General features: G+C 44.5%; 1 protein-coding gene across 1 annotated transcript in view; it reads right to left on the reverse strand.

The window, feature by feature from the left end:
* USPL1 (ubiquitin specific peptidase like 1) overlaps positions 1–14,657 on the reverse strand; it is a gene marked incomplete at its 3' end in the record, with an annotated part of 28,535 nt that extends 13,878 nt beyond the window's left edge. The window contains exons 1-4 of the mRNA XM_015590112.2: positions 14,478–14,657; positions 10,709–10,837; positions 6,113–6,761; positions 2,903–3,016 (exon numbers count right to left, since the gene is read on the reverse strand). The remainder of the gene's footprint in view (positions 1–2,902; positions 3,017–6,112; positions 6,762–10,708; positions 10,838–14,477) is intronic.
* Between the last annotated feature and the right edge of the window lie 201 nt (positions 14,658–14,858).

Below are 14,858 nucleotides of genomic sequence, written 5' to 3' on the forward strand. Positions count from 1 at the left end.
TCATTAACCACTAATGCTTACTCTATTGCAACTAAATATTAATTGGAAAAGTAGATCGTTTGCATTTCATAATGACAACATAGAATCTTCAGGTCCAAAAATACATGAAGTTCCCAATGAACCATCATGAAAGAGTTGTAATTACAGATCGTCTTAGGTCATTTATGTAGCCCCGACACTGGTCTTTTTTTTCCTTTGATTATAAATTTTATGGCTATTAAATATACAGCATACCACTAGCAGACACATAATGCCAATGCCTAATTCCATTTTTTACAGCCTCCTGCCTAAATTAGTTAAGTAGTTCCTCTGCCTGTAGTAACTTAACCCCAGCGCCTCCCCAACCATACCCGTTTGCCATGGCGCGAGCCTCTCGGCTGCGGCCCGGCTCGCCCAGCGCTCTCCCCATCGTGTGTTCGTGTCTTCTGATGACTCTTCTATCAAGCTCTTTCTTTAACACAGGTACAGAAGATCTTTATAAGACATACCTGACATTTCTTTGTTCGATCTTCGCCCGGAAATATTTAAAGTTTAACGATATGATTACATCTACTAATCTCTTATTAGAGAAATTCTTTCCCACTGAGTGAAAAAGTATTCGCCTATATTTTCTTCCCAAGTTTTACAACTCTGCTTTTTGTGTTTAGGTCTTTAAACATACTGACGTTTCTTTCTGCTTATGGTATGAAGTAGGATGCAACTTTCCCCTGTATCGGGACCCAGCTGTCCCAGGCCATTCACCAGATGCCCGTTCTCCCTCCCGCCTACCTGCATCACCGCCCAGCACAGCACGAAGCAGCCGAAGACGGGGGTTCTCGTCCAGACTGCTGTCCTACTGGTCTGTCTATCCTGACACTGGTACACAACACTCAGACCAAATTAAGCTCTTTCGACTTACATAAGTAGAAACCATAACAATATCAATCTTCTCTTCAAAAAAAAAAAAAAAAGGCAGCATAGAGGTTAGAGAGAAAGAAAACACCCAACTGAGGGTGGCAGCTACCTCTGTGGGAGGCAGCGGGGTGCTGGGGACAAGGATGGGGCCTCAGCTGTGCTTGTGATGCTGTTTCTTAGACTGTGGGGAGGGAGAGCAGAGAAGACAGTTTACAATGTGCTTTTTAAAAACACTAATCAAAATGATAAAGTGGCTGATCTTAAACATTTGACCCACGCTCAGGGTCAGCACAGATGCTACTTCTCTTTCTTCAGTACTTTCCACCGGTATTCAGAACGAGGACAACTCATGGGAAGATTCACAGTGCTCTGAGGAAAGATCAGACTCCGTCAGCAAGGTCCTAAGCTCCAATGCGGCAATGCTGGCTGAGGAGTGCCAACACCGACATGGGGTGCGCCTGGATCGGAGGGGCTCAGGGCCTGGCCAACCGCCTGGCTGCGCGATGCCTCAGAACCCCTCCTCTGCTGCAAGGGAAGCCAGGCCCAAGGCAGTGATGGAGCAAGATGCATCCCTGTTCCAAGTCCAATCACCGGGGATAAGAAAGTGGTGATTCCGACAGGGAGAACCCGCTCTGAAGTCCACCTGGGACCCGAGTCCAGATGCTGAACACAGCATCTCAGGTCACACAGGGAGGGAAATGATACCTGCAGAGTGCGGCACGGAGCCCTCAGGTCTGTGCTCTGCTGGTCCTACGGAAAAGGTGCCTGAAATGAGGGTTGACCAACAGACTGGTGGTTGGGGCGAGGAAGGGGCCGACTCCTAAAAAGCCAGGGGCAATGTTTAGGGTGACAGACATTCTCCATCTTGACTGTGGTAACGGATACACATTTAGGTAAATCACACTTCGATAAAAAGGGAAAAAAAGAATACTCAAACGCCACCTGAGCAGCCCTTAGACCTACAGGCGGCCATGCCCAAGGTTCGGCATCTGGAAATTCAGTTTACTATGGTAACCAAGTAAGTTGACTTCTGTGGGCGTTCGTGAAAAACATGACAATAAAACTAGGGAACAAAACTGTAGCACAAAGAAGTCGGGGATACTACCGTGCAAAAAAAGACACTGCTTCCAGATGCAACAGCTGGGTCTGATGAAATGCCTGCCACTCCCTGAGAGAAAAACTTGAAGGCACTGACGTTACACAATTTAATATGGGTAACGGGTAACGTACTGACGGGGTACCGTACATTCTGTTCCTATGATCCAATATTAATAGAGTTAATACAAGAATAACAAATCAAACAAAAAGACATCCCCTCAAACAAGCTAAGCGCCTTTCTGCAAAACTAAAAACAGATCCAGCGGCATGCTCCACTCTGCTCCCAGAGGCCAAAAGCCGATCAGAGGACAGCAGGTCTCATTCTTGCGCCCTTTTTAAAGGTGAGAAAGTTCTCCCAAAAGGTCATCAGTATATTTCTCCTCACATCCTACTGGCAAAGCCTGTGTCATCTGTCCACGCCTAAACCAGCAACAGCGGGCAGAGCAGAATCGCTCTGCTGGGTTAAGATCAGATATTCTCCACCGGGCCCACCGTAGGGATCACGTGGGCGCGCCTGAGGATGACTGACCGAACCCCACCCGAGATTCTCTGAACGGGCCACTGGCACTAGCAGTCGCTCTTACACTCTCTAGGTGGTTTTCAACGCACAGTCAAGGAGGGAAATGCTGGACTGGCCTACTGGGCGAAAGCAGGCAGAGGTGCGCTTCGGAGTCTTCACCTGGCTGGGGCCTGCCCCCGCTCAAGGGGTGGAGCCCAGCCAGCGTATTTACAGGGCGCAGCTCTGCCCGCCGACGGTTTACCAGCAGTCGATTCCTACATGAAACCACTCAGATTCTCCCTCCCGAGAATGTGATCATCCAAAGTAATAAAACAGCATCACGTTTCCTTATGATGTAAGTATGTCTTTACGGTAAGTGAGTAATACAGTTAAATCTCACAAATTACTTACCTAATGTGCATCTAAGCTGAGGCTGGAGTCTAAGAAAAATTTCATCTCTGACTTCATTCAGACAGGCCTCTATCTTTGCAAAGATTTCTGAATTAAGTTGTTTACAATCTCCACCTAAAAATATGATACAGAACATTATCATTTCTCATCAACCTATATCTTTTCAAGAAAATTAAGACATTACCAAGAATGAAAGTTTATCAGTCAACATATTTTGCAAACAGACATGAAAAGCGACGTTTCCTTCACCCTCCCTCCGCCCTCTGCGGCGTGCTGTGCACTTCCTCAGTATGTTAATGGCACAGCACCGTCAGCGCCAACTGGGCCAGCGCCATTATAAGGAGTCTTAAGAAGTTATGACTATTTCCCAAACATCTGGTATAAATCCCTCCTTCTCTGTCATTGTTTGGGAGGATGGGAAGGGTCTGAGGGGCCTTCGACAACATCATAGCATTTATACAATTCCACATCCTGCTTTTTTCACTCAAATTTGCTTCATTAAAAACTCTGCAGGCTCGTTACTACACTCCAGTGAAGCCACAGTTTTATTAATCACTCCCCTATAGCAGCACGTTTGCTGCTGTGAATACTATCATGATGAGTGTCTTCGAGCACATACCTGTCCATGTTTTTGATAATTTCTTTAGGACAAAAGTCCTCAAAATTGAATTACTGTGACAGAAAACTATCCAAGATTAATAAACAAATTATTTTTAATAAAAGCCTCCATATACCTCTGAATCCTGTTACTCTTAAAGCTACAAAGAGATCTTTTCACTCAAATCTTACAAATAAATACATACAGCCGATCACAAGCATCAATCAGAACTTTTGTTATTTGACCACGCCAGAAAAGAACATTTATAATTCAAAGAAATGCAGCTCAAATGTAATTACAACCGTATTATAAATACTATTAAATATTCTCTAAAAAATTAATAAGATTAAAATATAAGATTAAAATGAATTCAACAGTCGAGTCAAAATTTGAACGAGAGGTATTCTTTTCTGCAATGAACTGTCCCCTACTCAGCATTATGGTGCCTATAATTATAGAAAACAGAAACAGAAGACAAAAGCAAAAATGCTTGTGAAAAACTTAACTTTAAAAACTGCAAAGAAATTCAATCTCAAAGAAAGTCAAATTGAAACAAAATACTTCTTATCTAACAAAATTATAACTTTTAAATGTTATACCCAGGTGACGAGCGTGCTCTGGGATGTTTTCTTCTACCTGTGAAAATGTAATTACGTGCTGGTGAAAGCCTTCTGGAAAGCCATTCGGAAAGACTCTTTTTGTATTTTAATATCCCTTCTAGGATATAATCAGCAAGGGATTCAGAGGATAAATGGATATCTGTCATGCTGTTTATTCATAATAGCAAAAAATGGTAATAAGCAGCTTGATTGGTCACCAATGGGGAAACAATGTATAAGATTTACATAAAAGACTGCATGAGCAAAGTCAAGTTGAATAAAGGATTCTTACACTAGCACATAGCAAGACCAAAAAAGCCCTAATAATCAAAACAGTGTGGTATTGGTGCAGGAACAGAAAAAGTGGCCAAGAGAACTAAGAGTTGACAGCTGTCTTCATATATGGAATGTCATATGACAAAAGTGGCATGAATTGAGACAAAAAGTAGAGCTAAAAAAACTGGCTATGCAACGGGGAAAAAATGGGACCTTACCACCACACGTCACACTCAAAAAAATGATTCCAACGGAATTAAGGATTTCAATGTCAAACGCATAACTTTATGACTTTTCAGCGAAAATAGAGAAGAATGACTTTCTGATTTGGGGGAAAGAAAAGTTTTCTTTTAAAAGCCAAATTACTAGCTACGAAAGGAAAGATTAACAATTTTTGCGCATAAAAAGATATCCTGTAAAAAGTAACAACACAAATTCTGAAAAACCAGTAAAATGCACCCTAAAAGCCATCAAAAAAAAAAAAAAGTAAAAACACAAGATACAAATTGGGTGATTTATCAGTATGTATCAGACATAAACACAGAACAAGGACACCTAAAACTCACACAAACCAGTAAGAACGTGGCGGCAGAACGGAGAGGGATGACAGGCAGGCAGGCACTCCACAGAAGACAGAGCACAGCCACCCTACACGTGAAGACCTGTTCAGCCTCTTTAATATCTGGGAAAGGCAAACTGAGACCACAGACTGCTCCCACCCATCAAAGAGCAAAGGTCTCCCAAGTGTGCGCATAACCCAGGGAGAGTCTGCGGAGCCAGAAGCCTCTCAGACACCGCCAAGGGGTGTGCTGATGGGCACGAACTCCGTGGAACACGACTCACTGTGACACTGTGACGCTGGACTCACACCTACGATGGGGCAATCCCATTCCTACCGTACAGCCAACGGGCTTGCTACCTGTATGCCAGGAGACCCACCTGAGGACATTAACAGCAGTAGCACTGTAATGGCAAAAAACAACCCAAGGGCAGCTGAATGAATATATTGATGTATTTACAAAATGGAAATATTCTAGAGCACTGAAAATCAATGAACCACAAAAGGAAGCAGCTTCGTAGATAAATCTTTAAAAAAAGAAAAAGGGGTCCCAGAAGACATTGCATAATATCCTTTTTTTATTAAGTTGAAAACAAATTAGACGTTATATTGTTCAGACACATCCGTAGGGCAAACCATTAAGGAAGAAGGAAGGACGGGATGCATTCAGAGTGATGATTGCCTTTGAGGGGGGGGCAGGGGTAGAAGATGCGGGGGAGGAGCACATGGGCACATGCAAGTTATTGGGACTATTTTAATTCTTCTTGGGTTGGGAGTGGGTTCGTGGGTATCCTACTTTATAGAAAATAAAATGAAAAATATATCCCTCATTGTGAAGACAGATTTTGGGGAGAGCTGCAGAATTGTGGGTGATCTGTGTTCTTTTTTCTGCTTTATGGCAATTAAAAAACTTAAAATTTTACTTAGATGCGCTCTCTGATGAGCACTGTTACCCTGAGCTAAGATCCACTACAGCCTCTTTTGATGTTCACTCGGTTTTTGAGAAAGGACTGCCTTTCGGGGGCAGTCATGATGTAAGTGGTGTCAGTTCAGTTTCACGACAGCTCCCGGGTCTCCACACAAAACAGAGGCTACTGATGGCATCTTTTCCACGGGCTGTGAGATGAAACTCAACATTTTCTTTACAAATTAAAGAGAAATAAAGTATTACCACGGACCTTCGACTCCATCCACCTGGCTGGCGTGCAGCAGCTCGCTGGCGCGGCTGTACTGTGTGAACAGCTGCCAGAACACGGAGTCCTCTTTGGCGCACAGGTGGGTCAGCACAGCCTTCCTCAGCACTTCCAAGTGCACCAGCGCTGACAGGAGGCAGTCCAACCAACAGAGGGCATGAGAGTTTCTCCACTGCACACACACAGTCCGGCAAAACGACCTGCACCTGCTCTCCAGCGGCGTTTCCAGTCCAGGCGTGCCTCCTTCATTTTGAGGGGTAGCGTTGCCAGTTCCAGAAACACCCACTGTAGCAGCATCTTCTTCAGCAGCCACGTCAGCAATAGCAGCTTCCAATATCTCGTCGTGCTCCAAGGAATTATCGGCCCTAACTGGGTCCCGCTGACCACCGTGTGGTGAGCCAGGTATGTCCGATGCGGCTTCATCACGGGCCTCTTCAGAACGTCTGCTGCCCAAAACCCGGTCGCTACCGGTGACGATACGGTCTTTAATCTTTTTGGAATTTGCTAAAGGAGATGAGTCTCTATAGCTGGTTTCCAAGAGCTTTCTTTTTTGAGGCTTATTTGGAGTCTGATGATCTTCCAAATCAGGAGAAATTAAGTTATTAAGTGATTTAAAGCCCAAAGGATAGATGCACTGGAAAGGAAAGATAAAATGATAAAAACTACAAAAAGTCAAGTAATCTCAAGTTTTACTTTACTGTTCCTAAGTCATTAAAACATGTACAAAATTTTAGCATCAACATGACATGAGAGGGTATAATGTCATTAACCTAAATTTGAAGGAACTAGAGATAAACAACTATTTAATAAAAAATTTGGTCCCCAAGAGAATAACTATTCCTAGTGAATTTAAACAATCAAGGCTTTAATCTGAATCACCCTAGGTTAAGCAGACAAAGAAAACACATACTTTTGCTCTGATAAAAAGCTAACGTCGAGTGGATAAAATTTTTCAACAGTTTAAAGAAATATTTTACGAGTGTGTTATTCTTTTAGGGACAAGTACACTGCATAACACTAAAAATTAGAAAAGCATTTTCAAATAAAAAAGTTACGTGGAGTAATTTCTGTTGCTTCATTCTGAAGCTGAGTATTAACTTGAGAGAACATCAGCACATCAACTTTGGATCTTTACTGGGCCTAAGAGTCAAACTGGCTGAATTTTAACAACTGTCAAATCTCACTGTGCATTAACCCATTTTCAGTCAAATATCAACAGTATAAACAGATGGCTAAAATAATCAATAAGTTCTCCCTAAGTTTGATAACCAGCAAAATATTTCACAAGACAAATTCAAGAAACGTATGTACTACGTGCCCTCATTCAACACATGCCGCCCTCTCCGCAAGCAGCCGGACTGCGGCCTCAGTGGCCTCTAGTGAACTGAGGAACAGCACCTCCGGCTACTCCTGTCCTCACAGTCAGCCCCTGCCACACGACACTGGGTTGGGCCATGTGACGAGCGGCGATGGGACATCAGCATGAGTGATGCACCTGCAGCCCTGCTAAGTGCTGGCTCACGGGGCCGGCCCCCATGGAACCCCTCTGGAAGACCCTCCCCAGTCCCAGCCACCACACTGTGAGAGGTCAACCCAGCCTCAAGGACAGACCGGTCCTACACCCTGGGGAGAAGAACCCAGACCCTGGCTGACCGCCTGAGCTGGGACCCAGCTGGCGGCGCGGTCCCACTGCCAGCCAGGCGGACATTTTGGTCGTCCAGCCCATGGCATCGAAGGTGTAAGAGCCGCCCGGCTGCCTGGCCAACCTATGGAATCGTGAGGAATAATAAGTGAAACCATTAAGTTTTTTAGTCACTAAGTTGTGAGGTGGTTCGTTTCACAGCAACAGATAACTGAAATGCACTAAATACAGTTTCTTCAATACAAACAAGATACTCACGATACTGCATTTATTATGAAACTGTTTAATAGAACAAGTTCTAGATTCTTCTGTTACCAACTAGTTGTACAGTCACTGTCAAACAACTTTACACCTTGAGAGTACTTCCTAAATCCTACATATGTCAGTAAATGCTTTAAAACAGCAATAATTTTCTATTCGAAGTATCCTAAAAAGGGGTATACTCCCCCAAATTAAAAGACCTCAGAGATACTTGCACACCCATGTTTATGGCAGCAATCTTAACAGTTAGGAGGTGGCAGCAACCCAAGTGCCCATGGGCACACAAGTGGGCAAAGAAAACGTGGTATATGCACAAAATGAGTACTACTCAGCCTTTAAAAAGGAAATCCTGTCACATGCTATAACATGGATAAACCCTGAGGACATTATGCTCAGTGAAATGAGCCAGACACAAAAAGACAAATGCCGTATGTGTCCACTTATATGAGGGACCTGACGGAGTGAAACTCATAGAGATAGAGAAAAGGGTGGGAGCGGGGCTGGGGGAGGGCGGGAGTTACTGTTTCATGGGGACAGTTTCCCTTGTGTGAGATGAGAAAGTCCTAGAGACCTGCTGCACCCCAATGTGGATGCAGCTGACACTCCTGAGTCGGACACTTAAAAACGGTTAAAATGATAAACTTTGTTATGGGTTTTTTTTTTTTTTTTGGTTACTGCAACTAAAATTTTTTAAAAATTTCGAAGAGGCAAAAATTAAAAAGCAAACAATCTTTCCCAATCTCAAGCAGAGTCAGCACCCTACTTAATAAAGAACAATAAACCAGATTCTTTAGCGATGACGGTTCTTTTACCCGTACTCCTAGTAAATTCACCCATCTCATGGTTCACTCAGCTACACGCTGACGACTCCCCACGTGCATCTCCAGTCACAAACACTGCACCCAACGCCAGAAGCACAGATCCAGCTGTTCGCTCCAGACCCACAGATGTTGGGCAGATGTCTCCAGCTTGACTGGTTCTGGCCTCCTGATCCTTTTCCCAATCCTCCTCTTCCAAAGCCGTGTCATCAAAGTAACTGGCAATTCCACTCTTCCAATCATTCAGGTCAAAAATCTGGGACTCGTGCGTGAGCCCAACCTCTCCTACAGTGTAGCCCAATCCCTCAGCGAATCCTTTCGGCTCCGCTTTCAAAATACACGTAGAATGCAACCATGCCTCATCGCCTTGCTCACCATCTGCTCTGCCTGCAGCTGCCTTCCAACTGGTCTCCCTGCTTGAGGTCTTGCCCATGACACACGCTTTCAACACAGCAGCTACAGTGACCCTTTGAACACGTAAGTCAGATTATGTCACTGCTCTGCCGACATCCCTACCTGGGTTCTTCATTCAGCCCAAGTAAAAGCCAGAGACCTCACAATGCCGACGAGACCCTCCTTGGCCCAGCCCGCTCCTGTTACTTCTCCGACCCATCTTCTGCGACCCTGCTTCCTTTGCCAGACCCAGCCACAGGTCTCCCCGTGGCCACACAGACATGGACGGGCAGCCTCCATGTCTCAGAGATCCCCACAGCTTCTTCCTCCTCATCTCCTTCAGGTCTTTGCTCAAACGCCACTTCCTCCATGAGGAGTTCCCTTCAACATCTACGTAACCCTGCGACGTCCCACTCGCTGACACCCGGTCCCCGTGGCTCTATTTGCCTCCATAGCACTTTTCATCACCTCACACAAAAAAACACACTTGACTTGTTTATTTTCTTCCCCACTCTAGAACACCACCTTTTTGAGTGAGAAATTTTTGTTTGTCATTGTGTCCTACCATCTGGAAAAGTACCAACACAGTGACACTCAAGAAATGTTTACTGAATAAATGCACGAGAAACGTATTTCCAATCGTGAGAATGCCTGGGGTTTTCTTCAAGTTGTACCGAGCAAAGCACCACCAACAGTGCGATTCGGTCTAGTTTTTTCCAAATGTGGCTAATCATCAGACTCGTCTTCAAAAGTTAAAAAAGTTATAGAATATCTGGCTCAACTCCACCGAGTCAGCACCTAAGGGAACCAGGGATTTTTCAAAAGCATAGGACAGTCTAATGAGCTGCTAGTTTAGCTGGAATAAAAGCACCTGAAATCCGAAGGCTGCGTTCCAGCCACAGCCTGCTGCTTTCCAAAGGCCTTGCGTTCCTGAACTCTCTGCACGTGTTCTTATTCACAAAATGGGGACACCTACTTCGCGAACTTATGAGAATTAAATGTGTGTGTGAGTTTCTTAGCAGTCAAGTACAATACAACGTAGGGCATTACAGAACTTAATGAGCTCCTTCCTATATAAAAGTTGTACCAGTGGGTACAAATTACTATAATTTATTCTAAAAGACATTTAGAGCCTTAAGTACATAACCTGCAGAGACTAATAACTCCTCCAATTAATCCCAAAGTTAATACACGAAAGAGATGAGAGAGTAACTACTATATACCAACAGCTAGCAAGGGCCCTTGAGAAGTTAAAAAAATCAATCTTGAAATATATGTTGTCCTCTCACAAGACTAATGACGATAAAAACAAACATATTGCAATAGCATACCAGACAAATCCAGAAACTCTGATTATTATGTATTACAAATATACAGCCTGGAAAATACAAAGTGAGCACAAAATTAAATACCGAAGGAAAAAGCAAAAGACTAAAATCTCGATACTATCTACGATTAATACTTTACCTGCAGATCCTCACACAAAGAGATAGATTCTTGAAAACTAATTCGGTAAGTCTTTAAGGCTTTTAACTTTCCCTTCTCTCTGCAAGCAGGGCAATACCCATCTGATGGGACATTAGCAGAATCACAATTCTAAAAGAGAAATAAAGTAAATTAAAATATAGACATTCTTAAATTGTATCAAATTACAAAAAGTTAAATGGAAAAGTAAGCAGGAAAAAAAATTACACCTTTCACCTAGAAATGTACTGCAAAGATATTTTCGACATGGCAAATAAAAAATGCACACAAGCTTTAAATACAGCTATTATTCCAAAAAGAATGTATCATACTTTTAAATATTAAATTTTAAGTGTTAAGAATAGCATCAGTTTTATTTTCAGGAAACAAAGTAATGTCAATTGCCAAGGAAAATGCATGTTCCACATTTTCAGAGAATAGCAAACCATAAGATCTATGCTTTATTTCTACTTTCACACATTAATAAGAGACAGGTAACACAGTAAAACAATCTTTCGCCATTGCTATAAGATTTCCGTGGAAGATACAAATTTTTAGAAGTTAATTGGTAAAATTAAAACCGAATTAAAGTCTCAAAATAAGAGAAAAAAAAACCAACTTTGCACGGAGGCAAAAAATAAGTTCACTAACTTTTCCCAAATACCCCACCATGTGGAGTGAAGATTTCCCTATATGAGTCCCTGGTCCAATCACTGGCAAACCATTTCCAGTCTTCGGGGAATCCATCATTCCGAGTCATTGGCTAATTTATGTCACTTGAAACATGTCAATATCACTAAGGATTTTTCAATGAACCCTGAAAAAAAAAAGTCAATAGACAATTAAATAAAAATCCTATTTACTCTGAAAAAGAACTATGCTATTTTACAAAACGTATATATACTAAGTATATTCTGAGAACTGCATGTCCTAAGATAAACATAGTTTAAAATTGTAATCTTGAAGTGCAAATAAAACATCTGAATTTATTTATAAACCTAGCAAATTTGTGGGGAGAGGGCAGAGGCTGGCAATAGGACAGGTTTCTATAGTAGACTCATTTGCAAGCAAGTTTATCAAAACTTTTAATAGAGATACTATTATTTAAAGCCAATTTAGATTGACCAGAATTTGAAAGCCTAAGATTTTAGTCTATGCACAATTTAAAACAAACATGTCAGCATGATACTAAGAAACTACTTTAAAAAACCTCAGATTCATTGTGCCAATACTTGACAGGGAGAAAAGAACCCACTCTGCTTTCAACCATCAATAATAACACTACTTTTTAAATGCTGCCGACAAGATACTACTTTACATTAAAGTAAATGATCTGTATCAGCACAAAAATATGTTACACTGTTACACTACGATTTACACATGTAACAAGCTTGTTTTGAGTGTAGTCCCATTGATCAGAACGACATTCAATAAAGTCAAAATTATGAGACTGGAGCTCGGTATAATTAAAGTGATTGTTAAAAATAGTTTAGAGAGGAATTCAAAATACAGGAAAACCAGATACAGGAGACTCAGTAGAGCTGTAAAATAATTTCAAGGTCTTCCTCGAATCTGAAAATCCATGATTTAATGACAATCATCTCCTGAGAAACTGCAGCTCACAAGCTCACTTTAAAAACCAGTTATGCTTTTCTATTCTAGCTGTATACACTTTACATGCCTTTCAAGCCAAGGAATAATTTAAAAAATAAAAACACTTTTAAGCAAATCAGTCCCAGTGCATCTCAATTTCCGATTCCAGAAGAAATATCCCCAAGGCAGGGCTTCTCAACTACAGCACTGCAGGCGTTCTAGACCAGCTCGTTCTCTGTTGTGAGGGCTGTCCCACGTGTCCTATGATGTTCATTCAGCAGCATCGCTGACCTCTACCTGCTAGATGCCCATGGCACGCTCCCCTCAGCCGGGACAATCAAAAGTGTCTCCAGACAGTGCCAAATGTCCCCTTGGAGGCACAATCGCCCCACCGAGAACCACAACCAGAAGAGTAAAAACAGGTTGGTACTAAACTTTTCCTTTTTAAGCTCCTCACAGACATTACCAATTTACTGTCTTAGGTTGGTTCTTCTTAAAACTCTACCTGCAAAAGGGAACCATACAGGAAAGAGTCAAACTTCTACAGGTCCAGAGTGGCTAAGGGCAAGGGCTTTATAGCTGCACATCTGGGTTCAGCGAACTATTGGTAAAATGGTTGTTCTAAGAATTAAATGCAATGATATATGTCAAATGCTTAGCACCTGGCACAAAGTAAATTTTAACTACTATTTATCTGGTGCTAATTCTATACTTCACTCTGTAGAAAACATGCAGCACATCTTATATCAGCCTGCACTAAAGAAAAACTGGTAATCTATCTCTTGAATAAATTGTTCTTAGTGAAAATTTACACCTGCTTGAGGGATCTAGAAAACTTTTTCGGGTGGTTCTTTCAATTATAAAAGTGAAACATAAGGAGCCTTGCTATCTGCTCCCCAGATCCCACTACCACCATTTCAATGCGAAAAGCAGGTCGGTTGGTGGCTGAAATCCTAAATACTCAGAACAGCTGGGGGTTGGAGACCTATAGGGCAGAACGCCTGAGCGAAAATATTCAGTTGAAAAATTGGGCTATTCAGGCCGCATACAATTTCCTTTGTCCTACATACAAAATCCTGGGGGCGATTCTTACAACTCAATCTGTCCCTAAACGACCATCTTCACAGTGCTCCCTTCGAAAATAACTGGCTCCGCTTTCTTGTATCTCCCCTATACGTTGGCATCTCCATCGTTCCAAACACAAACACTAGAACATCTGAGCGGTTCTCTACCCTTCCACTTCCCTCTTCTTCACACAGTTAAGTCACCAAATTCTGCGGACAGTTCTTTGGAAGCATCTCCAGTCCCCACTTCTCTTTCCATCCCGTCCGCACTCCATACCACTATGAGACCAGTCTGACTCTGTCCTTGCTCAGCTATGATCTATCAACACCAGCCCGACTCTGGGAAAGTCCAAACAGCGCAGCGTGTGACCTGAAGGTAGCACGAGGACCTAAAACGAAGCCCACTGCGCTGCCAGCCCAAACCGGCCTCCCAGTCTTCCACTTCGCCCCCGGCATCTCTCTTCTGACGCCTCCCTGTTCATTTCTTCTGGGAGCCAGAAACTCCAAAAGCGTGTACATGAACTGCTGGCCCAGTAAGCAGCCAGTAACAACGCAATGGATGTGTGAGGGTGGCCACGGGAACAGCGAAAAAGATGCAATTACGCTTACTTCGCAGACCCGCGTGCAAAAGGGGGAAACCCAGAGAAGCGGCTGCTCAAACAGGAGCCTGACAGGCACCGGAGCCTGCCTGCCTGCCCTCCGAGGCCCCGCGGGCGCAGCCCCAGCGCTGTCGCAGGTGAGGTCGCGGGGGGCCTGCAGCCGAGGCAGGGGGTCGGGCGCCAGACCCCGCGGTCGTCAGCCGGGGACGGGCAGGACCGAGAAGTCAGTTTCCAAACGCGACCTTGGCAACCAAGGCGGCGCAGGGTTCCGTTAACCCTCCGCGGCTGCACGCCCCTCGGGACGCGCGAACACGACTCTGGTTTCTCTTCAGTTCTTACCTCTCCGCGCCCGAACGGCTCCGGAAGCCGACCCGCACACCTTCCCCCCGCCCCGGCCCCTCGCACCGGAGCCGGGCCCCGGCCCGGCCCACCCTGCCAGTGCGCACGCCGCCCCGCAGCTCGGCCCGGTTCTGTCCCCGCTTCCGGCGCCAGAGGACGCTGCTCCTCCTCCCTTACCTGCGCCAGTACTCTGCTTCGAGCCGCGTCGTTCCGAACTCCGGTCCCGGCTCGAGCGCCGAACCGCGCGGCGAAACGCTCTCCCCACGTTCGGCCGCGGCCCGCTCCTCCCCAGCGGCCTCTCCGCCGGGAAGGCAGCTTCCGGTTTGGGTCCGCGGCAAAAGAGTTCCTTTTCCGGTTCCGTCCGGGCCACAAAGGATTTGGTCCGTGAGCGTGGCGGAAGGCGAGGACGGGAGCACTTCCGGTCGGCCTCCGCAGAGGCGTGGCCGTCCGGCCGGCTGCCGCAGCCGCAGTTTCTGCTGCGGAGACGACTGGGGGCGGGGCCGGTGGCTGCAGAGCCCGCCATCTGTGAGTGGCTGCGTTGGGGGAGGCGACGTTTCT

The sequence above is a fragment of the Pteropus alecto genome, unplaced genomic scaffold, assembly GCF_000325575.1.
Source record: "Pteropus alecto unplaced genomic scaffold, ASM32557v1 scaffold80, whole genome shotgun sequence".
NCBI classification, from domain to species: domain Eukaryota; kingdom Metazoa; phylum Chordata; class Mammalia; order Chiroptera; family Pteropodidae; genus Pteropus; species Pteropus alecto.